Consider the following 25395-nt stretch of genomic DNA (forward strand, 5'->3'; position numbering starts at 1 on the left):
AAGGAATGACTTACAGTTGTGAGATTCTAGGTCTAAAAGCAAAATGAAATATTACCTAGGTCACTTTCTTTGTTTTATTGGTAAGGAACTGAAGTGCAGACAGGCTGGTGGTTCAAGGTCATACCTAACAAGTGACAGAGCTGAGTCTTGGATTCAGCTCTCACAAGTCAGCTTTCACTTTCATTCTCTACTGGCATGTGACCTTGGGTCTCGGGCCATGCCAGGCTATTTGCTCATAGCTCCATCTCTGGGCCAGGCACAACACCCCAGCCATCCTCCTCTAGATTCCCTTTCCAAAGTATAGAATGTCTTCATATAGACACACAGACTTCCCACAGACCCAGTATTCAGCAGCAACTCTGAAGCCTAGTTAAGGCACTGAGGACATATTTCACTCCACTCATTTTCACTTACAGGGCTTGGCCTTATTCCTTTAAAAATTGAGTTGAGCCTGATATCATCATTCCATTTATATTTCATTTCTATATAAATTGGGGGAAAATACATGACAGAAAACTATCAAGAAGGGAAAAACATCATGGAGAAGTACAAAGGGACAGAAACAAAATTAAGGATATGAGAAAATTCGAAACAACAGCCATTGAGGAATGGGGAAATAGAACCAGAAACAGAGACTAGACATGTGGGTAGAATAAGGCAATCAGAAAGCATAAAAAGAGATAAGGAACAAGCATAGCAGAGCGATAATAGTGATAGCAAAGCGATAATAGTGTTAGTCAGTATTTGTTGAACAGTTATGCTGTGTCAGGCCCAGTGCTATGTGCTTTACTTGCAAAATCTCAGTTAAGCTGCACAACTGCTTGATGAAATAAATTTTCTCTCTTATTTCCATCTTAAACTATACAAGAGAAGCTTAAGCAGGTTGGTAGGCCTGGCCATATGACTGTCAATATAATGAAACTCTTCCACACCAGTGGTAAGCCTGCTACCCCCATCCTCCCCCTGCTTTCCTGCCCCACTTGCTGGTTGGGCCCACGTGGGGAATCCCTACGGGCAGATCCAGTGTGGGGAGCCCTGATGCCACAGGGCCCTTCAGCCTCTGCTCCTGGGTCCTGGCTGCCATCTGTTTAAGCAATTTTGGCCCATTCTGATGGCCACCTTGGATTAGAAGAACATCTTGTCACTTCTAAGTGGTGATCTAGGATATGAACTCTGGGCAGATACATTACTAACAAAAATATAGGCCTGATGTTATAAGTTGATATATGTCATGGATATATGTTGTAGAGAGCAATGGAAATGCTGAATTGATACATATATACATATGTATATGTATTTTTTAAATAAACCTTTAAGATAGCCATTTGATGAGTGATGTAAAAATGAAAGAGTCAGAGAGGAGTCATGCTAGAATTAGAAAATGGGCAGCAACCAGTGAGAAAAAGTATCCCAGGGTCTTTCCAGCCTAGCAGTGTGTAAGCTACATGGAGATGGGCAGGCTTCTCCTTTGTGCTCTCAGCAGCCTTGGGAGGATTTCGGAATTATTGTCCGTTCATACTATGTTGATGGCCCATGGCAGAGACCACGATACCTGAAAAAGGAGCAATTAAGGATAAAATGCAAATACAACAAGAGTTACGCTTAAATAAAGGAAGTAGCACTAAAAATTGAAGTTAGAAAATGTTAAGCCCTAGTTCGTTACAGCACCAAACAATTTACAGACTTCCCACCAGCCCTTAGATCTGTGTCTCTAAGTGCAAGAAATATATTAGGCAGAACTGATGATCAAAATCTATATACCATAATTTACAACCTGCTGGCTATGTTATGCCGAGTACCTGTTAAACAAGGCATTCTTCAACCTAATTGCATGCAATTTCTCTCCAGGTCTAATTGTGTTATGAAAATACCTCATTCTATCTCACTCATGCACACCCGGATCATTTTGCTTTTCCCCTAAAGCACAGCAGTAAAACTGTTGATTTTTTTACTTCAGTAAAGCTGATGATTTTTAAATTTTGCTATGCACCCAGGAATCCCGAATGGAAGTATGGGGGATAGATAAGCTCTTTTTTCTGTTTTCCCCCAGGTCAGATGTTGGGATGGCTTCCTTGTTAACCAGGTTTGGGATTGCAAATAAAAGCAGACACACAGAGATAAATGTCTAAGGCCATGGTCCTCAACCAAGGGTGATTTTCCACCCCAGGGGACATTTGCCAATGTCTGATGACACTTTGGGTTGTTATAGCTCGGGGAGAGGTGCTACTGGTATGCAGTAGGTAGAAGCCAGGGTTACTGATAAATATCCTACAGTGCATAGTACAGCCCCACCCCACACCCCACCAAAGAAATTTTCTTCACAAAATGTCAAAGTTGAGAAACCCTGGTCTAAGGTAATATTAAAGGTCAATTCGTTAGACTCACCTATCACTATGCATTTCATTCCCACTATGCTTGAAAAGTCACAGCTCTTTATTTAAAAATAACACTGCTTAGTGTGAAAGTGAAGATGTACTGTGTATCCTTCTCTATGGGAGCCATAGCTGACTTTCAAAAGGGTCTTTGCTGGATGAACTCTGTCCCTAGAGGTTATGGTTGACTCCTCCACTTGGATGGGTGAAAATGATCAGTGCACAAACAAGGCTCTTGAGGCCAAGCCAGGACAAGGACAGCCTTTTCAAGTCCACCAGCAACAGAAAGAGGTCCTGTCAATGAAGTCCTTAGAGAGCATCCAGGAGAACAAGCCGAAACCTCAAAATGAAAAGGGTAGGACAGTCAGAGACCAGTGGCAAAGCCAAGAGTCCCGAGCATGATCAGACCAGAATGGAATGAGGATAGCCAGCAGCAAGAAAAAATCGGGGATTGCTAGGACACATATATACTGATACTTATTTAGCTGTCCTATATTTATGTATAAAATACATTTATATGCAACATCTCTCTATATTTATATGTAATATATATTCACATTCCATTACCTTTGTCCTTGTGTTCATTCAAGGCTAACCATTACCAAACTTTGAAGTTTGTTTATTTATGAAAGAAAAATGAAGCGTTCATGGTTCGTGTCTTCTCCTGTTGCTGCTGTCTGCATGGTCTTGGACCTCTGCCCCACCTCCCCAGGCACCAGGAAGTGGTGAGGTCCTCAGATTAACAGTTGCCTGGTGGCTGTGTTCTGGAACAGCGCTTGTCAAACTTAAATGTGAAGGCAAATCACCTGAAGATGTCACTAAAATGAAGCTTCCAATTCAGTAGGTCTCCAGCGAGGTCTGTGATTCTGCATTTCCAACAAACTCCCAGGGGGTGTGGAGACTGCTGTTCCATAGATCACAGTTTGAGAAGAAGCTTCTAGATCTTGATTTAAACTGTGCTTTTTAACTTAGTAGGTTGGGGGTAAGGGGTGGAGGGTAAGAAAGTATGGCAACAAGAAGGTCTACTGTTAGAGTACTTCTCTCCTCTGTTACCATTTTCATTCACCTTGACATCTTCTGCCAGGATAGAAGGAAAGGGTTTCTGTGGGACAGAAAGCCTTTGAGATGTTATAGACTATTTTCAAAGCTAAAATATGACTCTTAAGAAATAAAAAATGAATATATGTTTAGATTTTACTTATTATTAACCAATGAGGGAGCAAATAATATGTTGCAAAACGTTCAAAGGATAATTTAAACAACACACATGTACAAGCAATCAGGAATGCTGAAATAATGTACATATCAGTGCAAAACTAGTCAATAGGCACAGCCCAATAACCAATTGCATTCTGCATGAAATTCATTTGCACATCTAAGAAAAGGTCCTTTGCATTAGTCTATGCTTTGCACAATTTATAGATTTAGAAAATAGCCCAGACAGAATACAAAAGCAGCTCAAGTCCCTATAAAATCAGGTAACATGAAAGAGTGAGCTGAGCAAGACACCTGGGAATCATTGCTTTGTCTATTTTGAAATGTTTCACAATGTTTCCTGATGGAGGCAATGCTTGGGAAAAATATCCAAATTGCAAATCCATTCCAGCAATATATTGATTCTGCTCCCAAGCTAGCTTTCCCGTTTTATCTCCTATTGGGGATTGAATCATGTCTCCCACAAAATGCATGCTCAGTTCCCATCTTCTGGCCCAGTAGGTATAGATTCATTTTTAAATAGGACCTTTGAAAGAGTTTTTAATTAAAGAGTGCCCAGACTGAAGGAGGATTGGGCTTTAATCCTATATGCCTGAAGTCCTTATAAGAAACTAAAATTGGTCAAAGAGGGAGAAGCCAGAAGCTGGAAGTCAGCAGAACCCCAGAGAAAGGAGGTGACTCTGCATCTGCATTGTCATATGACAGAAAAGCCAAGGACTAAGGATTCCTGGCAGTCAGCCCCAGATGCCACAGGAAAGGGTTTCTGGTTGACAGAATGCCTTCGAGATGTTATAGACTATTTTCAAATCTAAAATATGACTCTTAAAAAATAAAAAATGAATAGGTGTTGAGATTTTATTTATCATTAACCAATGAAGGAACAAATAAGATGATGCAAAAAGTTCAAAGGATAATTTAAACAACACACATGTACAAGGAGTCAGGAATGCTGAAATACATGTATATGTATTTTTCTCTTCAGGGAGAAAGCATTGCTTTGCTGATACCTCCACATTTGGCTTGTCCTAGTGTCAAAACTGGGAATCTGTAAGTTCCCATTGTTGAAACCAACCCATTATATGGTATTTGTTTTAGCAACTAGGAAACTGAAACGTCTTCTAATCACACACTATCAAGCATCAATAACCAGATAGCTTGACGATTCTATCCTTTCTTTCCTGATCATGCAGTGGACAATGCCTGCTCTACACCTCCATTTTCTCCACTCCCCACCCTCTCCCCCTCCACTCAGTTGCTGTCCTTCCCATTCTCCTAAGTTTCTTCAAATTCTATCTTGGAAGACTTGCCTCAAATATCATCGCATTGACTATGCTAACAATGATGAACGCTACCCTTAATTGACCCTTTAGCCCTTTACTTCACCATCTCATTTATCTTTACAACTGCTGTTGAGGATTGAATCATGTTCCCCACAAGACATGCTCAATTCCTACCCCCCATCCTGTGTGTGTGTGTGTGTGTGTGTGTGTGTGTGTGTGTGTGTGTGTGTGTGTGAACTCATTTGTAAATAGGATCTTCGAAGATCCTTTTGAGATGACGCCAAATTTAATCAGGGTGGAACTTAGCCCAATAGCACAGGAGTCCTTAGAAGCAAAGGAAATTGGACGTGGAAGTAGAAGGGACAGAAAGCTCCAAAAGAAACAAATCACCATGTGACGGAGGCAGAGACCAAGTGCCAGCAAGTTCTTACTGGAATGCTAGAGACCTGGGAGAAAGCATGTCAATGCCTTCCTGTTGGACTTCTTGCCTACAGAATTGAAAAAAGAGAATTCTTGTTGTTTAAGGCAAACAGTGTGTGGTATTTGTTATGGCAGAGCTGGTAAACTAAGACAACTCCCTCTAAAGTAATGTATTATCATTCTTGTTTTACAGATGAGGAAACAAAGGTGATGGAGTTGAAGTATTTTTCTTAAAGTCACGAAACTATTAAGGGATGGCAAATATTTCACTACCATGAAATAATATCTCCTTCCTTCCCTTTAATCTGTTTCACTGGGTCCACGCATTCATTTAGTTTCTTACCATATGCTACACATAGCTCTTTGGCTCTTGGCTCACATATTTTATCTTTTTTACATTTCTTTTAAAATGCTTACCACCCCTGCCTTGCATCAAAGTCACCTCTGTGTCTAATCCTCATTAGAAGACAGATTCCACGTCCTGCACATTTCTATGTCCTGACTCAGGGTGGGCATTTACTGAATGCGATTGAATTATGAGCTTTAAAGGGCAATATAAGTACAAATAAAAATCAAGATACAGAAGTGCCATTGTATTTTCTTTTGCACGTAATTCCTGGAAGAGTAACATGTAGGTATTCAATAATATTTCCTCCAAACATTATCTCCAAGAGGAATTGGAAAAAAAAAAACCTCAGAAATTCTAAAATGCAATTCTGCAGGGAGATGCTTTTTGAAAAAACAATTTTCTTTTCTTAAAGTTGACACAGAGCTTTTAAGACAGGTGCAGCTACAGACAATGTGATCAAAATAACGACATGATGAATTTGATTTGGTCTTTTATTTAAACTTACCTATTGAGTTCTCTGGGTTTGTACTGGCTCAGAACACCCAGGGAACGAAAGTAATTTGACAAATTCAGTGAAAGTATGTGAACTTTAATCTAACTTTTCTCCAAAACTCATTATCTATGTGTAAGTTAGTTTGATCTCGTAAATGAGGCAGTTGATGTGCAAGAAGGACTGTAGTTCATGCCAGGTTTCAATCCCTGTCTCTTCAAGAAGACCTAGAATTTCTCCCAGTTTTATGAATCCTTAATCCTGAATCCTCATTTTTTTAGTCGAAATAATGTTGCCTACCTGTTGTGATTACTTAAGGAATTAAATGATGTTTTTATCTATTTTCATTTATGCACATATCACAAGACTCACCTGTAATTAACCATCCCTGCAGTAAATGTTAATTCCATTCTGCCCCCAAGCTGTATCCAAGATTTGTATCCCCTGTGAATGGGGGAGGTAAAATTGTCACCTTCAAATAATTGCTAAGATAAATCAAGAGACACTGGTGCATTTATTAGTTCGACTATGGTCACATGTGTATTTAAGGAAATATTTCGTCAAGGTGTGTGGGAGCCAAAGAGGGAAAGCTATTCCTCCTGAAGCTGTACACGAATGGTGAATCTAAGTAGCCAATTCACATGCATAAATGTGGTGTACCTAAGCTTCTGAATGGTTTAAACAAAGCTCTCTTGGTTCTGGGCTAAAAATTCCTAATATGGTGGGAGAAGTTAATGACAGAACAATAAGGTATAATTCCAGATCAGGACACTATTTGCCATAAAAAGACATTTGCTCACTTCCCGCTGCCCACCAACAATAAGACTACAATCTGCTGCTTTTCTTTATTTCTCTCAGTCTGCCAGCTGACAAAGAAACCACTTGAAGCTTTGAGATAATGATAAAGAGATGGAATCAATATTTTCCAATTGTATTTGTTTCATCTGTCATCCTCTAGGAATATGGAAGCACTTGAAAATATTTTTTCATGACACTATTTAAAATCAAAAGAAATTTAGACAGTGGCTGGTGGGTCAAAACTGAGGACTATATGAAAATGAAAATATACAGTCTGCTGTAAATTTCCTGGATACAATTAGAACATACATAGGCTCTATATGTTCCCCTAATTGTACCAAAAGGAAAATAGGGGAGATAGTTCCCAATACCTTACTTTATAAGGTATTATAAAGTGAGATGAATTCTATATCTTAAGTCAGTATCATGAATATATGAATGTATTTGACTAGTATAACAGTTCGTAAGCACTTTGTGCAGCACTGCATTACCACCTGCTCAAGTCCACACCTGCCCCCACAGCAGAAGGAATAGGAGTGGTGGCATACGCACAACATTTGGTCCTGAGGCATCCTCTGTAATCTTATCTAAGCCTGTCCTACTTCCAAGTCTCCCAAATATTAATATTGCAGCTCATTTTCTCCCTCTCACTTGTACATTACGCTTCAACCTGATTCACAGAAACATTTTCCCAACTACACCTATGGCCCATCCCAGCTACAATGATTTCCCAACTACACCAACTCTGGGATCCATCCCAGTTATAATGATGAGTTGACCTCCAATAATCAACCATTTAAGGGGTACTTGTCCCTGGCCTCTTTTGGCTCTGGCACTGCCCCAAGAAGTTGCCAACAAAGATGATACACTCTTGAATCAGCCTGTTTGGGGAAGCAAAGTTGTGGCAGATATATTGACACATCTTCCAGATATACCTGACTCTTCATATATGGCCCAAATATGAGATGAAGTCTGTGTTTTATAACATGTATTAAAGCCGAGGTCCATTTTAAGAATACAAATTCTTAAAAGTAGTAGTGTCTTAAATAATACTTTTGCAAATTTCTTTTACCTATTTCTCAGTCTTTGACTGCAAACATTTCCCTCTAAAAAGCAAATAAGGCAAACTCTAATAATGTGAAAATGTATGTAGTTTCATTGGCCAGGCAAAAGGCAAAGGTGGAGAGGGGAAGATAAACTAGAGAAAGACACACAAAGAGAAAAATCCATTGCTTGCCTAATATGTGATATCAATAACTGTGTATTTTGCCTAGTTTAATCCTAAGTATGTTGAAGGGGTAGGCATAAATATCTCTGTTTTCTAGATGAGAAATTAGGATTCAGTGTGGTTAACTAATTTCTCCTAAGTTCAGCATTCCAGAAATGGAGCCAGGATTTGAATCAGTCCCATCCAGCACTGCACTTGAGTTTATTGTAACCAGCTTGTAAGAACAGATTGATAAATCTTCAGGAATTTTGCAAGCAGTTGTTAAGTGGTCGGTGGGTTGAAATCCACAAGAATAGTGGTATTCATACCATAGACACCAAGAATTGCTACAAATCAGGACTCGCCTCCTCTTTGCTAGCAGAGCACTTGTTTCATCTGACCTTAAAAGTCGTGCGTTTCCTACAATCTTGAGCTGCTCTTAATGGAAATACAGCCATGCAGAAACTCCACAGAACTTAATTTATTTTTTTCTCTTTAATGAAAGGATTTGAATATCTTACTTTCAGAATTGTAAATACAGATATCAAATTTGATATATTTAAGATGGTTGGTTCATATGATTTCTGAGCTTGCCAGACTTTCTTCCAAGAAAACGAAAATAAATGAGAGAAGCATCCCAAGAGATGGAAGCTTAAGAGAGCTTGGGCTGAAGAATTTTCAGTTTATTAGTATAGCAAATGAATTTTGCCTGATTGAAGCAAAGTATTCACAGATTTTCCAGATTCTAAAATGTCATGGCAAAAAAATGCAGTTTTTTAATTTAAATTTAGACTTTATTTTGTGCCTTCAATCAACCTCAGGCCAGCGTAGAAAGATCCTTATTACTGTTATTATTCTCTTCAAAAAAGTGAATGTCAAATGTTATTGCCATGAATTTGACACACGAAGCATTATATTGTTGTGCGTTTGTGTATAGACCTACGTATATACACACATACATATATATACGAAGATGGCAAGTATTTGAGATCCATTTATGATTAATAATCTTAGTGGTTCAATGACTATCAACAATCCCCCATTGGATGTGTCATATTTCTTCTCAAAGTAAACACACTGATGAAAAATGGTCTTTTTCTCTTGCCCAAACTTGTCAAATTTGTTTTTCCTTAAATCCCCTGGTTGGAAAAATAGCATCTTCTGGTATAAACAGGAGCCCTCTTCTATTCTTCCCCCGTCTTCATCACCCTCTAGATCTAATCAGGTGTCTGCTGCTGCCCATATGTCTTCAAAGTATTTGCAGATGTGTCATACTTCATTCTCAGTTTGGTCATTTATTCTTTTCTTAACAAATATTTAGGAATGTATGCTATGCCTTCCTACTCTCCTAGATACTTGGGGCACAGGAAATTCAACAGAAGTGCCCACTCTGCTGGAGCCTAAGATCTAACAGTGAGAATTGGGCAAGACACTTAGTAATCAAGTAAATTGTTTACTATGGGAGAAGGTGGTAAAGTGCTATTGAAAAGAAAATGATAAATTAGAGCTGGTCATGGGGACACAAGAGTTCTGGGGTAGTTGCAATTTAAACGTGGTATGAAAGTGACATTTGAAGAAAGGCTTGACGGAGATAATGGAGTTCTGGAGTTCACTATGCAGATACGTTGGGGAAGAACTTCCAGGCCAGAGCCAGAGCTGGTTCATAGGCCTAAGGCAGGAATGTCCTTGCCTGTTGGAGGACCAGTAAGAGAACCACTGTGTCTGAAACCCAGTGAAAGATGGGGAGAGTTGTAGGGGATAAAATGGAGAGGTCAGAAGACCAGACTATGTAGGACTTTGTGGACTGTGTCTTTTAATATGAGTGAAGTTGAAGCCGTTGGAAGGCGTTGAGTGTAGCAGTGACGTGAATAGATTCTAACTTTGATTTTGAAAGGATCGTTAGGATTGCTAACTTAGGAATAGCCTGCAGAGGGAAGAAAAATAGAAGAAGCAGGAATACAAATTAGGAGGCTGCAGTGGTAAAGCAGGCAAGAGCCAAGGTGTCTCAGATTGGAGTAGGAGTAGGTAAGCAGTGTTTGGATTCTGGTTAAATTTAAGCCTTCATCCTTGCACTATTGCACATTGTTCCCAAACCATTTCTTCTCTCCACTTCCAAACTCTCTCACATATCCTTCTTGACATTTTTTGGATGATTTACCCAAAACCACAGTTGTAATCCCATCTCATTTTTATTTTTAATTTTTTGCTTTATAGTGACCCCTGAAATGAAGACTAACCTCTTTAGGCTGGTACATAGAGTTCTACACCAAGGTGCCAACAAACCTGCTTGTGAGAAGGCCCCTTCACAAGAAGCGCTCTCTCAGGCTGCTTTCTAGCCACAATAAACCATCCCTCCATTCCTTACCTAGTCTGTGCCTTTGGATGCCCCCAGGTCTCTCTTCATGTTGTCCTCTCCATGCCATGTGTACCTATTCCTCCCCAACTTCATCTTGAAAATTCCTACTTCTCCACACTCACATGTTGTCAGCTCTTCTTCTGGTCAACCAGGCATAGAAAGGGGCTCCCTCTTATTTTTCATGTAGTTATTTACATTTATATTGTCATTTCTAAATTTATATGGAAATACTCTTATTGTAATCACACATGTACTTGCCTTTTATCTCCATTGCAAACTGCACTCTCCTGAAGAGACAAAGCATGCCCTGTTTATCTTCCCATATTCTGGTATAGGGTCTAACCTATTACTATGCACTCAATAAAAGATAATAAATCATCACAATACAGTTTTTCCCTGCTTTGGTCTCTATCCTATAGAGGTTACACTGCAAGGAGAGAGGGAGCTGATTGACCCCAAGTAACTCATAGACTAATAACAAAGAGAATAGAAATGACTAAAACTGTTGAAAACTTTGGTCTAGAAATTTAGAAATTATTGTAGGTAGTCTAAAGGTAAGAGTTTAATAATCTGTTTGGGATATTGGGTCTCCCATGTGATATGATCAAATAACAGGCAAACCAAAAAAATATGAGAAAAGATAAGCTACTGTAAAGCAAAACAAAACAAAAATTGACCTTCAGGGTTAATACTGATACCTGCCCTACAAAAATTACTAAAGGGAGTTCTGCAGGTTGAAAGGAAAAGACAGGAAATAGTGGCTTAGAGTAGTATGAAGGAAGATATGAAGATTATCAATACACTAAACCCATAATGCTATATTTACAACTCTACTCTTTAATTCCTATAAGAGTCAAAAAACAACTGAAGAAGGAAAAGACATATTTCCTGATAGTGGAAAAGCAAAAAATATAAAGAGGTAAGGTGGGACAAAAACAACATAAAGAAGGAAATGGAAGCAGAGAGTGAGAGTATGTAAGCTATTGAAACTAAGTTCGTATCTTTTCAAATTAGTAGGTTATAGATGTGGATTGTGTAATATAAACTCTAGAGTAATCACAAAGAAAGTATTTTAAAAATATATACAGAAACAGAGATGACAAAGGGATCAGTCAGATAAATAATAGAAGATCAGCTATACAGGAAAGGATGTTGCAATAGAGGAAGAAAAAAAAACTAACCAAAAATATATACCCTGTAAAAACCAAAGGACAAAACATCTGAAGTAAGTATTGCCTTTATACTAATAACACTGAATGTTAATGTATTAAACTCCCCAGTCAAAAGACAAAGTGGACAAATGGATTAAAAAAAAGCATGCTCCAACTATATATTGTTTCCAAGACACTCAACTTAGACCCAATGACAAAAATAGGTTGGAAGCAAAAGATTAGAAAAAGATATTTCATGCATATAGTAACCAAAAAGGAGCTGAGATAGCTATACTAATATTGGACAAAATAGAATTTAAGCCAAAAGCTGTTATAAAGGACAAAGAAGGACACTTTATATTAATGAAAGGGTTAATCAAGAAGAAATAACATTCATAAGTGTTTATACACTTAACCACAGTGCTCCAAAACATATGAGACAAACACAAAAAAACTGAAGGGAGAAACAAATAACTCTACAATCACAGTTGGACACTTCAATACACCACTTTTATTAACAGATAGAACATCTAGACAGAAGATCAATAAGGAAACAGAGAACTTGACTAATATGATAAATCAACTAGACCTAACAGTCATATACAGAACGCTGCACCCCAAGGCAGAAGCATATACTTTCTTCTCGAGTTCTCATGGATCATTCTCTGGGACAGGTCATATGTTGGGTCCCAAAACAAGTCTCCATAAAATTTAAAAGATTGAAATTATACAAAGACTCTTCTCTGCCCATAAAGGAATAAAGTTGGAGATCAATAACAGGTAAATATGTGAAGATAAATGAAAACAAGAGCACAGCATATTAGAACTTATGGGATGCAGTGAAGGCAGTGCTAAGAGGAAAATTTATAACCTAAATGTCTACATTAAAAAGGAAGAAGGAGCTAAAAAATCAATGACGTAACTGCACATATAGAGGACCCAGAAAAAGAACCGCAAACTAATCTTCAAACAAGTGGAAAGAAAAAAATAACAAAGATTAGAGCAGACATAAATGAAATTGAGAATTAAAGAAAAACAATAAAGAGAATTAACAAGACCGAAAGTTGGTTCTTTGAAAAGATCAATAACATTGAGTTTTGTCTGTTTCATGTACTTTGAGACTCTCTTGTTTGGTGTACACATATTTAAATCACTATGTCTTCCTAGAGGACTAATTCTTTTATCATTATTAAGATCCCAATTTCTCTCTAATATTAATTTCCTTTGCTCTTAATTTTATTTTATCAGATATTAATAAAGCCACTTCTTTTTTAGATTAATGTTGTATGGTATCTCTTTTGCCATTTTTTCCTTCAACCCACCTATGTTGCTGAATTTGAAGTGAGTTTCTAATAAGCAGCTCATGGCTGGTAATGGTTTTCTACTTTTTTTTTTTGGTATGCTGTATGATGGGGGTCACATTTCATTAAACCATTAATATTTAAGATAACTAACTATATGTGAGCCTTAAGTCTCTCATTTTATAATGCATTTTCTGTTACTTTTGTTTCCTGTAATTCTCACCCTTATTTATGTTTTCTTGCCTTTCTGTTGGTTACTTGATCAGATTTCACGATTCCATCATGATTTATTTATAGTGTTTTGGGTTGTATCTCTTTGCATAGTTTTCAGAGTGGTTACTCTAGGTATTACAATATACATATGTGATTTATATGTAATCACCCAGAGTTGTTACTCTGTGTATTACAATATACATATGTGATTTATAGCAATCTACTGGTATACTTCAAGTTAGAACCCAAACCAAACTATACCTAGGCATGTCATTCAAACTGCAGAAAACAAAGTCAAAGAAAATATTTTGAAAGATATCAAAGGGAGAAACAAAAGTCTCCTTACCTTACAGAGGATCGGGATTAAAATTATACTGGATATCTCATCATAAATCATGTAAATGAAAAGAGAAAGTAGAATAAAATGTGTGAAGTGTTGAAAGTAAAACACAAAACACCGGCTTGGAATTCTACAGTCAATGAAATTATCATCCCAAAATGAAGGAGAAATTACTTTCTCAGACAAACTAAAACAAATGGAATTAGGAGAAAAGCTGGCGAAATATGCTTTAGGTCAGAAACTTGGATCAACATAAAGAACAGAAAAGCATTGGAGGAGGAATAAATAAAGGTAAAGTAAAATATTTTATTTTATTATTCCTAATTGGTCTAAAAGATAACTGTTTAAAGTAATAACAGTGACGATGTGTTGGATGATTAAAGCATATAGATAAGTGAAAGGAATAATAACAGTGGAATAAAGGATGGGAGAGAAGAATTGGGGGAAATGTGTTGTAAGGTATCTGCACATTACATAAGCAATATGCTGTTGTTTAAAAGTAAACTTTGATTAGTTAAAAATCTATGTTGCAAACTCTAGGGCAGCCACTAAAACATTTTTAAAGAAAAGTCTATTTGATACTCTTAAGAGGAGATCAAAGAGACTCATAGAAAATACTGAATTGAAACCAAAGAAGGCAAATAATGAAGTGTAAAAAAAAAAAAAGAAACAAAGAACAAATTTAATGAGTAGAAAACTGTCACAAGTATGGTAATATTATTCCAACCTTATCAATAATCACTTTAAATGTGCATGGTCTAAGTACACCAAAGAAAAAAGACTTTCAAAATAAAGTCTAAAGACACACGACCCTATCATAGGCTGTCTACAAGGAAACAAACTTTAAAGATAAAAGCTCATACAGGTTCAAAGTAAAGGGAATGGAGAAAGATGTATCATGTAACTCTAATCAAAAGAAAGCTGGAATAGCTGTATTTATTTATTTCAGGCACAGCAGACTTCAGTACAAATAAGACTTGTATCAGGGAGAAGGAGGGACATCTATAAGGAAAAAAAGGGGTCAGTTCCCCAAGATATAACAATGTTTAATGTGTGCACACCTAACAACAGAATGTCAAAATGCATGAGAAAAAAAGAGATAGAACTGCAAGGAGAAGTAGAGAAATCTGCTATTATGGTTGGAGATTTCAACAATTTTTTTCAATAACTGATAGATCAGATAAGCAGAAAATTAGTAAAGATATGCTTAACAGCACTATCAATCAAATTTAGCTGAATCTAGCAACAACAGAACACACCTTCTTCTCAAGCTTGCATGGATCAGTCATCAAGGTAGACCACATTTTGGGCACAAAATACACCCTAACAAATTTAAAAGAATAAAAATCATACTAAGTATGTTTTCAGACCATGATGGCATTAAACTAGAAATTGATAATATATGGAAAATACCCAAATATTTTGAAATTAAACAGCACGTATCCAAATAATACAAAAGTCAAAGGAAAAGCTTCAAGAGAAGTTTAAAAGTATTTTTAACTAAAGAAAGATGAAAATACAAATGACCAAAATTTGGGGGATGCACTGAAAATTTTGCTAAGAGGGAAATGCATGGGAATAAATGTATATGTTTAAAAAGAAAGTCTAAAATCAGTATTCTAAGAAACTAGAGAAAGTATGATTTAATGCTAAAACATGTAGAGCAAAAGAAATAATAAAATTAAAATGAGAAATCAATAGAATTAAAGACAGGAAAACAAAAGAGGAAATCAATGAAGCCAAAAGCTGGTTCTTGAAAAGATCAATAATCTTCCTTATGCTTAATGTGCACAGTTTTGCCCCAAACCTTCTATTTTCACTGTTTATGAGTCCTGTTGGTCTTTCCCTTTGAGTAATAGTCTGAAGATAGAGGGGGTAAAGTTAAATATGTGAATTCCTACTCTTCTTCTCTGAGATTTTGTTAAGTGTCCTGTACCAGCGCTGACATGCTCTTGTTAGGATTGGCCCTTAACCTGTGTGGGATTATCTTGAAGCTATAGAGAGTTCTGCCAATTTCTAAAGCCTTCAAGCCATTGCTTCCATCAGAGCTTCAGCTCAGGCTGTTCTTTACTCATCTAAACTTTCACCCCAGGAAGCAGACTGGCCTGTTGGTATGAGTTCATCCAGTAGGGAGGGGAACTTCACCCAAGGTGACTCTTCCATAATCATCTTTCTCATATTCATCCTACCTTCCCCCCAATTTTGTTCTTATTTATTTTCTCTTCTATAATCTGATTAAGTCATATGTATTGTCAGGCATAAATAGCTCCAGGTATTTGTGACTTTCCTCCTACTGCTTCTCCATAGCTAGAAGAAACCATAGTGGCCAACGTTCAAGGTTGACCTTACTTCCAGTGGGTCTTGGAGGCGGAGTGGAAGTTGGGAGTTTTTACTTTCGTGGATATTTTTGGTTTCATCATCTAATCTCTAAACTGGAGCAGCAACGAGATTTTTTTTTCAGTACTGTGCTCAAATTTAGTGCATTTGTGGGTTGTAAAGTTTGAAACTATCTGGTATGGCCCCACATAGACATGTGCATTCTCAGATCCCTTGTTTCCCTTTCAGTGGCCTGCCTCCATCAGTGTTTCTTTTCTCTGATAGTGATTATTGTATTTTTGCTGTATTTTAAAATCCTACTTAATGCAACAAATTTTAGGCCTGAAAGGAAGCAAAGTTTTGCTTCCAAACTCCTAACCCATTAGTTTGTGAATTGGATTAACATTATAAAATTTCACCTTCTCTTTGTGAGTCATATAGGGCCTTCATCACTGAATCACCGAGAGATGGTGTGGGAAACTAATATTTTTAAAAAATAAATAATATACACCAGGTTCTAGAAATTGTGGGAACTTTGCATCCATCAACTTATTTAATCTTGGCACAAATATATTTGGCAAGTATTCTTGCTGCCATTTGAGGGACAAGAAACGAAAGGTTAAAAGAGGCTAATCCCACACAGGTTAAGGGCCAATCCTAACAAGAGCATGTCAGCGCTGGCACAGGACACTTACCAAAACCTCAGAGGAGAAGAGTAGGAATTCACACATTTAATCTTTACCCCCTCTGTCTTCAGACTGTTACTCAAAGGGAAAGACCAACAGGACTCATAAACAGTGAAAATAGAAGGTTTGGGCCAAAGCTGTCCACATTAAGCTGTCCACATACAGCCAGTGGACAGGGAATCAAACCCCAGAGCTACGTGACTTTATATGGCTACTGTTTCTACCCACTAGAACCCTCTTCTTGATGTCAGTGCCATGGACACTTGACTGGAATGAAGCTGGGAAACCACTCAGATCATATCTATTCAGGCCTTACTAACTCTGAACATAAAGAAATATAGTTTATCCACTTCACTCACTAGAGATCTGTTAAGGATCATTCAATGTCAAAAAAAAAAGTAGCTTTTGGGAAAATAATCCAAAATGAAAAGGAATGAAAAAGACAATTTCAATAATACTGTGGCTGGCAATTTAAGGAAAGAGTAATGAAGGGCAGTCCTTGAGGGAATCACAAGCAGTTAGAGCTGCTGCCATTAGTGCAGTACCCATATTCAGAATAATAGCTGTGAGAGGTTTGCTATGTCAAGCACACATTGGCCTCAAGTATTCCTCCCTTGGTGAATGATGACAAAGATGATAGAGAAGGGCAGCTGGCAAAGTATGAAGTCAATGTGGCCAGCCAAAAGTTCAACCTACATTGGGTAATTTTTCAGCCTGGCACTGGAGTACTGTCACTTTTACAGCTCAGAGGGCCTGGACCCTCTGTTTGGAGGAAGGGCTGGGCTTTGGCTGCAGGAATTGCTATTAGTCCAGAGGATAATGCTCGCTGGTGGAAGAATTTCCATCACTGCTCTTGTCAGGGGAAGCACTCTTTTCCAGCCACGCCCCTTGTCGGCTCTGGGTTTCAGGAGAGAATGTTCTGCATTAGTCACCAAGAGGAGTCAGTGCCCATGAACTCAGGTTATTTTCCCGATTTAGGACCTAGGAGTAGAAATAAAGCCAAAGACTGCAGAATTAACCCTAATCCCAGAGTTTGATTGGTTGTTCATACAGAATTCAGCACTGACTCAATAGATAGGCACTAACATTTTCCATAGGGCATGTGGTGGTGGCGGGAAATGAATCAAGCACTTCAAAAATCTTTGGAATGTGTCTCTTTATCTACAGAATATCCATATATAAGTGATAGTCTCCCAAACAACTATTTTAAATAGTTTCAAAAAGTTTGATTCCGTTGGACAGACATTTTGAAATGAAAAGTGCTTTTCTCTGGGTGATGAGATTGTGGGCAATTTTGCTTCTACTTTTCATATGCAGTTTTCAAATTTTCTACAGTGATGTGGAATGTAGAATGGTGAAAGAAGAGGGTGTATTGAGAGGAGAATAAATTAACTTCCAGTCTCACCCCTCTTCACTCCACAATTCTGTGTTGATGACTAATGGGCGAGAGCTAGATAACCATTAGGTGTATTTTCCAGAGAACTTTTGGTCAACAAAATCCAAATTAAAATGTAAATACATATGCTGGAAGGAGGGATTTGCTCTTCAATTTTGATCGCAAGCAGGAAAACAAGGCCCTAAGCAAATGGGAGAGAATTTAATACCTGGGAAGAGTGGAGAAAACAACCCAGAGAGGGCATGTAGGAAACAGTGCTTGACTCACTTAGATGCTGAAACCTAGTATGACTCACCTAGATGACTCAACTAGATGCTGAAACCCACAAGGCACTGGGACTGGTTCTGGAATGGATGTCTAACACAATTCTGGCCCAGAGACGGGAGTCTACCAACCTGAAGGGAGGCTAACTCCCAGGATGGCAGACCCGAGACTTACAAAGAGAGGGTGACATCAGGCAGGCGCTGAATCAACCTTGGCGAGTCTGTCTTCCTGTTGAGTGAAAGAATACCTGTCATCATTGTTTGAGCCAATTTGAGGTTTGCTTTCTGTTACTGACTGTCCAAAGTGCTTTACTGTTTAAGTGCCAAAGCACACTTCCCCTTCTTCCGTTTTACCTAAGGCAAAATTTACCTTGCAATCCTGTTATACTAGTACCTTTGTGTGTGTGTAAAAAGTAAGGCATTGGTCCCCATATCTGGACAAATTGTTGCCCACTCGTTTAGCATCTGTTGTTCTTCAGTCTTGCACATTCCCATTAAAGAATTCCACTTCTTGATTTCCTTAGGACAGTTTGCAAAGAACATTGTAAAACATAATAACATTATTTCTTGCCTGGAGCTGAAATATGATGTATTTCAGCCACATATTCGCATGGTAACTTATTTTGACTAATTGAGTCAAGTGAAATGGGAATTTTCATGTATTTGAGGGAATATGAGTCAATACTTCTCTGGAGGGAAAATCACAGGCATACACTCTAGCAATAAAGAGATGAACACATTTTTAAATGTTGACTTTTTAAATGAAGTACAGAAAATTACAGGGAAAAATGTAAAATTCACTTGTACACACAGATGAATAACTATTGATATTTTTTATTTAAAGTGTTTCACATTTAAAAATTAGCATGTTGAAGACAATGTTGAAGTTCATTCCTCCCTTGATCCATTTCTCTTTTCCTCCAAAAGCAGTTATCATGAAGTACTGTTCTAAAAGTATTTTAATACACATGCATGTCTGCATAGACAAACTATAGTATCACTTTGTTTCTCTTTTTCTTATTGATGCATAAAACTTCTTTATACGGTCTGAACACTAATCCTCAGTCTGCTATATGTGTGCAAACAATTCTCACAGTTTGTAGCTGTCTTTTAAGTTTGATTATTTGCAGTTATCCTTCCTCCCTTCCTCCCTCTCTTCCTTCCTCTTTTTTCTTCCTCTTTATTTATCTCTTCTATCTTTTTCTTTCAACTTGCTAAACTTACTTATCTTTTAATTTGGGGGGATAGATTCTTTTGGTCTTATCTAAGAAATCCTTTCTAACCCCAAATCGCAAAGACAATTTTTCACATTTTCTCATAAATTCTAGAGTATTTTATCTGGGACCTGTGTGCATGTATATGTGTGTGTGTGTATGCATTTTCCAAATGTCATTTTCAAAGTATTTTCTGTTTTTTTTGCATGGGCAGGCACTGGGAATCGAACCTGGGTCTCTGGCATGGCAGATGAGAATTCTGTCACTGAGCCATCATCACACCACCCTTTTAAATACGATTTCTGATATTACTGCATTGTGTTCAGAACGTATAATGTATATGATACTGACTTTTGGTGTATCAAAATTTCCTCTCTGTCCTAAGTTGTGGTCAATATATTTTGTAAGTTACAAATGGACTTGAATATAGTTTCTATTTGTTTATTACGATATATGTAGGTATTTACGTATAAGATAGTAAAATGTATGTTATATAAAATATGCATATTTATATATTATATCTGTTAAATACACATATGTGTGTACTTATATATTACATATGCTTAATTTTTATCTGCACACAGTCACATATATATTAAAACAATTGTTAAAAGTATTATCCGAATTTTCTACTGTCCTCATTTTTTTCTTCATCTATAAGTTTCTGAGAGGTATGAATTGAAATATCAATTTGGGATTGTGGATCTGTCAATTTCAGCTTCTAATTCTGTAGGGGTTTATTCACTTCTTATTTCTACACTATATTTTTAGATGGATGATATTTCATGATTTCTAACTCTTTGGAGTTAACTGTTCATTTTGTCTTAACATGTCCCTGTTTATAATCCTTAATGCTCTTTACCTTAAATTCCATTTTCTCACAATATTGCTGTATTCGCTTTCTGATGATTAGTGTTTGCTTAGTATATATTTTTTCTGCTACTGTATTTCCAACCTGTCTGTATAACTTTGCTTTAAGTGTGCCTCTTGTCAGCCTTATTGATTTAATTCTGTTCTTAACCATTTTCCACATTATTATTTACAAGTATTTTGGTCCCACCTTGTTTTATAGCCCTCAAGTCATTACTATTTTTTTAAGTCAATCAATTCTAGTCCAAGTTTAAAAAGTTATTTATTCATGACTGTATTGTGTGGACTACTCTCTCCTTCTATGTTGAATTTCCTGCTTGCAAAGTATGTTTTCTGATATTCAGAAAGACTGCATTTCATTATCTAAAAATAGCATTTTGCTCATCCTGTTGAAAAATGATGTTTTGCAGGTTTTGTAACTCCTAGCTGATAGTTATTGATCTTCAATTTTGCTTGCTACATTGACCCACTGAACCAAAGTTGCGTTAGCATCCCTAGCAAGCAGTTTTGGATTTGCCTCAGCCCTATGGGTTTCATTAGTTCAGGGGTGTTTGTTTTAATTTTTTTTTGGCTTGCAGTCACTGTACCACATGAGGAGCCCAAATTCAGAGCTCACACCTACTTATGGTGTTGGCCTGCCAGATTCTTATTCCACCGTGGACCTTAGGGGGTTGGCAAGCTCCTTTGCCTAGGACAGGCGTCCTCGCCTTAGGAGTAGTGGGAACCCCCCACCCCACCCCTGATGCAGGCCCTGTTTTCCCGCAAATCTGCAGCCTTCAGCCCCCTGCACCATGGGCTTTATGACTCTCCATTGCTTGTGCCTGGACATCACATTTTTTTTTTTTTTTGGTTGTGAACTTAGCTGCATGTTTACAGTGTTTTATTTTTTTATTTTAGCTTTTCCACATACTTAAAATAGGAAAGGGGATTTCCCATGACAGCCCAGTCTGTCTAATTAACCACAATTCCCTTCAGCATCCTCTGTATTAGCCTGGAATTCTGCTAGAATGTGCCTCTAAATAGGGTAAATCTAAATAGCTGGGGTATGGGAGAGACCCTTATAACCCTGCCAGCTGGACTTGTGACTTTGACCATCACACTCACTGAGGAATAGGAACATGTGAAGGACATATCTGTTCATGCCCAGTGTTCCTAAAGTAGACTCAAACCTTGGGTGGGGTGCTTGCCATGGCCAGGACTCTAGGTTACCACTAAGGACCTTAGCCCTGTCCTCCAGGCACTTCCCACCTCATTGTGTTGGAGTAACCACAACCTCATTCCTTCTTACTTTGGGGACAACTCTACCTATGTGAGAGAGTCCAGACTTCCATGCATGGCATGCAAGGACCCTGATTTGCCCCTATTGGCCACTGAGAATGTGTGGTTTCCTGCAAACACCATGCTCTTTTATACCACGTCTTTCCACGTGCTAGTTTCTCCTCCATGTGCTACCCTTCCTCTCCTTTGTCTCCTTGAAAGTTTGCACACACAGGCAAAGACTGACCCTGGGAATCATCACATCCCTTAAGGCTTCCTGGTTTTCCTGTACTCACCCCTAGGAAGTGATCGACATCCCCTTCTCTTTATAGCACCTTTTAACCCTACTATTGAGCTCATTGGAATTTATGAAAATTTTCCTTCCTTCATAGCTGAACCGTAAGATTTTCAGGGAAGGGAATGTGCCCTACTTGATTTTCTGGCCCAGGCAGCTGTCGAGGTGCTCACTAAAGCTATGTGAAATAACTAGGTCTCTGGGAGCAAAGACACTGATTTCCTTTTGACTCTCCACCTGGCCAGCTTTTCACATGCAAGCCCCTGGATCTCTGCCTCCATTGTAGGGCTGAAAGCAAGCCCTGACCAGTCAGCTGCTGGCCCCTGTCCAGTCCAAACCATTGCAGGATGCTTCCAGGGAGTGTAGCCCATCAAGTGTTCATGGGTGTCTCAGCCTGAGCCTGGGCTGCCTCTGCTCCTGGGGCTTGCCTTGTCTTCATATATCAGGAGGCTGGAGGAGTAGCCCAATATAAACTGGGATAAGAATGAGCAAACTCTTCTAAGTGGAAGAAGGAAATAGGCACAAAAAGCCTCACCTTTTCCCAAAGCACACATACACAGGTATTGACTTGATTCATTCTGTACATCTTTTTTTTATTTCCCTGGTATTTTCTGGAACTGTGTCTGCAGATGCAGAGGTAGAAGTGACCAAGGCTGTCTTGCTCTCCTGGATCATCTGGAGTCACCAGGGATATGTTAAACAGATGTAAATCTTATCCCCAGATCTCACAACTGTGATTAAAAACTATACCATGCAAACCTCAGCATTCAAAACAAACAGAGCCCTCTGCTTGAATAGACTTCCTATAATCCGGAATTTCCCTTTGAACCTGTTGTTATCTGTGCACCCCACTGACACCTTGAATCCAGACTCTGACCTCCGGAACTGTGAGAATAAATTCATTTTTTTTAAGCCACCAAATTTGCGGTAATTTTTTACGGAAGTCCTGGGAGACTAAGACAATTCCCAAAGTGGAAGAAACCAGGCAGCCCAAAACTGAGGCTCACCCATTGTCACCGTGCAGCCGAAACCTGGACTGACACCCACCACCCGGATCCCACTCCGATTTCTCCGAGTTCAAAGCAGAAGCCCCTCTCCACCAGCATTCAGTCATCGTTGAAGTGCAGCTTCTTATTTGGCCAAGATCTCATTTGTGACAGCTCTTTTTTTCCATTCAGACTAAGCTCCATGTTCTGGGACTGTCCCAATGGCCAGGTCAAGGTCACAGCCTCTGTCTCACCAGGTGCCCTGAACCAGGGGCCCTGCTGAGAATCTAAACCCTTCTGGAAGGTCAAGGTACCTCATTTCAATTCCTCCAAGTCCCAAGAAAGTGATCTGGGTCTTGAGCTCCTTGAGTCAGAAGGTCATAGTGATCCCTGCCACCTGTCGTCTCCCTACATTAATGGGTGACAGGAATCCCTTGCTCAGCACACTCTGGCCCCTGGAGGGAATGGATACTCACTGCATATTTACGAAACCAAATAACTCATCCAGTGGATTTTCTTAAAACTGCGGGATGAGGGATGAGGTCTCCAAATCTATGGGGTTTAAAGTGACACCTCTGCGGTTTAGAAAATGTACCACAGAGACCCCTATAACTGGGCACTTCATCAGAGAAGTCAGGGAGCCTGTCTCTAAGCAAGCGTCAAACATTCCCTGGTGACACCCCTGAGGGCTTGGGAAGGAGAGGAAGACTGTTCAGAGGACCTGCATTAGGGGTGTGTGCATGTGTGTGTGTGTGTGTGTGCACACACATAGGGTTGCATGTTCATCCCTTCAACCAAATATTAACTGTGAGGGCTTAAGGTCACAGGTACTTACCAGTGGCTAAAGGAAAAATACATATCCCCAAGTGCATAATTAGAACTGGCCTCTGCCTGAATAAATTTAGTCAGTAATGGGGACATAGATGAGTTATTAAATATCGCAGGTATTATAATGAAAGCCTTCAGAAGATACAGTGTGAGGAATTGGAGAATTCAAAGGGAAAATGACATTCATTCAGGTATTCTCAATGCGGGATTATATTGCCCCCAAGGGGGCAAAAATTGGTACCTGGTATGGAGAGTGGGGCACGAAAGAAGTTAAATATACAATGGACTGTGACCCTCCAAAAGGCTGCAGGGCATGAGCAGGTAACATCTGTGGTATTAAAACTTCACAGAACAGCAATTAGGGGCAAAATGTCTTTAGGGGGCAATAATGAATAAAAAGATTGGCAGCACTGCACTGGCTGAATCTTTAAGGAGGGCCCTTCCTTCAGACGATGTGGAAGTGGGAGACAGAACTGTAGGAACACAGGCAGCAAGCAGTGAAATGGTAAGCATTATGGGGCTGGGAGGGACAGAGGATTCTCCATGTGGATTAATACGACTGGGGAACTGAGTTCAAGGAAGCAGCAGCAGGAAAGAAACTTGGGTGGCAATTGGGCCCACTTCCACTCTAGAATTTCAGATCATCTGGAAGTGCTGTGTGTGATTCAAGACCAAGACACGTGCCTACAACAAGCACTGGCATTGCCTAGAAGTCCTCCTGCCAAGCCCTTCCCTTGGCTGTGACCTTTTTGACATTGATATCGGCTGGTCCAGGCCACTCCTGGCAAAAAGCATCCTGTTCTGTTGCAGTTAGTTCACAATGTTTCCTGTCTTTGGACCAAATTGTCCCCTTGTGCCTCTTCTGCAGGCATTGCCAGCAAACCTTAATACTCGGTTTGTCCAAGACATGGATGGTCTCAAACTAACCAGAATGGTTGGTCATCCTACTTAGGATGGAGGTTATGCCATTTCTACTTTCTTCAAGTACAGTTCATTGGCAACCAAGCATGTCTCCTCTCATGCCCAAGACTCGACTATTTAGGCAGTTGGCTCTGCTACCGTTTAGAGCCATGGTTTCCAGTCTCAGTTGTATTTTTTTATCACTTAGAGATCTTTTAAGAATTCTACTATTTAGGCCATACCCTCCAACAATTAAATCGGAATCTCTGGGAGTAGAGATTCTCAGGTGACTCAATGTGCAGTCAAGGTGAAAACCACTGGCTTAGAACGATAGCAGTGTGTAACTATTAAGAATAAGGTAACCATCACTTTGAATTGATTATAATTGGAGGGACTATAGCTTTTCAACCTTGACGATTTAATGCGGGTATCTTGGCCTGTCAGTATGTTGGAAATTTGAACCCATTAAATCAAGAGTGAAATTGATTTTCAAACTGAAATTAAATGTAGAAACACTTCTTTTGTACAATGCACCTGCCTCTGTTTCTTGTCTGCATACATTCCATTTTGGCAGGTCAGAACAAAATAGAATGGGGCAGTTTGAATCACGTGAAGATCTCTGATTTAAGATCAACCAGAAACACTTAAAACTAATGGTTCACTGCTGGTAGCAGTTGGTGGACCCCTCTGAAGCCCATGTGACTAATTTGAATTCATCCCTATCAATAGCTTTGCTGTGGTGTGGCTCAAGTCTTCCCAGGGTGCTGTCACCGTTGGGAAAGATCACCCCTTCCTCTGGATGGTTAGCATGCCCAGCACTACTTGCTAACATGTGAAAGAAATAAAAAGGAATTAGTTTGCAGCTGAATTGCAGAGTCCCACAAAAATGTAA

This window comes from Tamandua tetradactyla, chromosome 12, assembly GCF_023851605.1.
Source record: "Tamandua tetradactyla isolate mTamTet1 chromosome 12, mTamTet1.pri, whole genome shotgun sequence".
Taxonomy (NCBI): domain Eukaryota; kingdom Metazoa; phylum Chordata; class Mammalia; order Pilosa; family Myrmecophagidae; genus Tamandua; species Tamandua tetradactyla.